The following is a 3103-nucleotide window of genomic DNA, read 5'->3' as shown; positions in this document are numbered from 1 at the left end:
CAGCATCCATCGGCTTCAGTTAGGAGCAGCAGCGAAGGAATCGCTCGATCGGGTTCAGTTAACAGCCATCGATCGATCGTTCGGGTTCAGTAACGCGTAGCCTGCAGTGCAATCACTCGGGTTCAGTTAGAGCCCAACGTCTCGCTCGGGTTCAGTTAGAGCCAACGCCTCGTACACACGCGCGTACGTGTACGAGAGAAACGCGCATCGCTCGGCCCCCGACCTCCCACCGTAACCGGGAACTCCCCGAAATTTTCCTCACCCTCGCTTCTACCACGGTTTTTTCCGTCATGGATGGCCCAAAGAATGTCATGCAGCTGCGTCTCCGGCCCGCCCAGGGCGAAAAGCCCATTTTCTTCCATGATTTTTTGTCATTGAAGTAGGAGCCCACCACATCTATGATGATACCGGGTTTTGTCACAATTATCGTCATAGAAGTGTCATATGTATGACAGAAAAAAATTCATTCGGCCCAAAATGTCACGGATGTGTCTTTTTTTTGCAGTGTATGTTGTGTGCATCGTAGGACGATGTGATTGAATGGAGCATAGATGCGGGTGCGACCGTGGTGGTGGCCTGGCACACAAATCAACGATTGGTGCAGAGCGTAGCACAACATGAACAACATTTTTTTCAACATTAGGAGCTCCCTGCTCCCAATTTCATTTGCAGTAATGAAATTGATAATACAAAGCAAGTTTTCAGGTTCTGGTCACAAGGATCAGCCATGATTATAAATTAACAGACACAAAACACCTCAGAACCGCAGCAAGAACTCTACATCCAACTACAGAATTCTATACAACCAACTACTTATTACACGAATATGGGTAAATAGCAACCCAACATCACAACAGGCGAGAGCAACCAATCCCAATACCGAACCTGATGAACCAGAAATACTACTCAAAATACAGTACCGTAACTGTATCTATCTTAGTGCTCCACAAAACTCCATCTCACCCTGCTATTCTAAGCCCCAGAAGCCACCTTGCTCCTCTCGCTTGCATGGCGCCATGTCCTCGTTTCTGTATAACAGACTAAAATTTAAGGGGTATTCCTATATTTTCATGATGCTCAAATCACCGTTGTGACACCAACTAAATATATGGACAACAACATGAACAACATTTATGGCAAAAACAAATAATAATTCATCTATAGGGTGACGATTAAGTACGCAACAAACCAATCTGACTGGAATCATCACTAAATCTTGAGGTCTTGAGGTGATGAACCACGGGTAGAGAAGGGATTGTGTTGTGGGGAGAAAGAAAAATCTGCAGAGAGGTTGAAGATGAAGGGGCAACATAGTGGATCAGAGAAGAATGAATGCTAGCCTGCTAGAAGGGGGAAGCTCCATGGCGTCGGTGGCGCGGAGCAGGCAGACATCTTCTCATGTGGTCGAGGTTAGGTCTTGTCCCGGCGTGTTGTTCTGACCTCCATGGCAGCCAAGATCTAAGCCTCAGCGAGGTGGCTACGGCCGTGGCGGATCTGGCCGCCGCCATGACCGGCGCCTGACCTGGTCGATCTCCCTGTTCTCTTCTATTCTGATGAGGTGAGGAGGAGAGGGTGGGAGACGAGGTCGATTGCTTTGGGGGAGAGGATAGGGGTGGAGGCTGGCGGTGAGGTGACTTGAGGCGGACCACTGGTCTGCTCGAGGTTGTGGTCGCCAGCGCTGCCTGCCAGGATTCGTCCTACCGGCCACATTGGGAGAAAGGAGAGAGATGCCGGGGTCGGGATAGGAGAATGCTAGAGCCCATTGGGCCCAATTTAACACATAACGTCCAAAAAAGCTCATGGAGCAGCGGCCCAGCACGGTAAGCGGTCGGTATTAGCGAACGAAACGAGCTTACGCGCGATTCACTGCTAATTTGATGGCAGAAAATGCTTAAAACTGAAGATCCGACGGCTAAGAGGGCTGATGGTCTGAGAGGGCTGGAAAAGTGCTCAATTTTAATGTTTCTGATAAATGGTGAAGATACTGTGATTGGGCGACCATCACTTCTAGGGGATCATCCCGACACAAGTACGTTCATCGATTAAGACTTCTCAACTTTTTGGATGGGCTACTCAAGGCGTTTGCAAAATCTTTATTAGTAATGTTCATTCGTGTGAAAGAGTTATAACATCATTGCTTCAGTCCAATTGCAGTCTTTTTAATGAAGTCTTGGGAGTATTTCTTTTAGCAAAGATTGATACCACAAAAAGGCGTTTCCAAGAGATTTCATCATAATTCTCAGTCATAGGAGTTACTTTGTATTTTTTTTATCCTAGATCCATATCAGCGTGCCTCTAATTGTTACTAGTATGAACAAAATTTCATGTGTTTCTGAAAAAAAAAGCGCTCAACCCCATGGTAGGTTCGCCATGAATGCAGATGTGTCGGCCCGTAGTCAACACAGAAGAAAGCTAGCTACTAGCACCCACTGGTACCGACTTACAATGATCAATCATCAATTCATCAAAACCACTGCTCAACAACGTACACGTTCACATAGGGAAACTAGCTGATGCCCCGCGCGTTGCTGCGGGGTTTTTTCATGAATTTTGTGTGAAAGGTCATGAACCAAATCTCTACTCCTATAAAAAACCGAGTTGGTGATGATGGTGTATCTGCCATCTTGCAATATAGACTGTTCGATCTATATCTGACGGATAGAAAGCAAACTATAACAATTTTACAAAAAAATACCTGCACCTCTCTCCACATTTGCAGATAAGGCCTTCCCTTGTTCATCCTTATCTCCCACAACCACATTGTTGAGCAATTAAAAAAGGAAGCCTCAGGAACAATCCGTCCCCATGCCTCCGCTTAGTCCGACCACCAATCACCACCACGACCCACTCCTCACCTTATCTCTCCTCTTTCTCGAGATATCATTAGTTTTTACATATGGGATTACTCCCGCATGGGTTAATCACAACAGGTGTTTTGTTAAAAAAATGCATCTTAATGTTCCGTGCAATGTACGGGCATCTTGCTAATTTAAGTAAGAAACTACACAACTAACTTCACATTCTGCAGAGATGGCAATCTACACTAAGGTAAGATAAAGAGGTGAACACATGAATCAAAGTCGAAGCTTGCAAAAAAAGTGCA

This window comes from Triticum dicoccoides, chromosome 3B, assembly GCF_002162155.2.
Source record: "Triticum dicoccoides isolate Atlit2015 ecotype Zavitan chromosome 3B, WEW_v2.0, whole genome shotgun sequence".
NCBI lineage: Eukaryota > Viridiplantae > Streptophyta > Magnoliopsida > Poales > Poaceae > Triticum > Triticum dicoccoides.
This window is presented reverse-complemented; position numbering follows the sequence as displayed.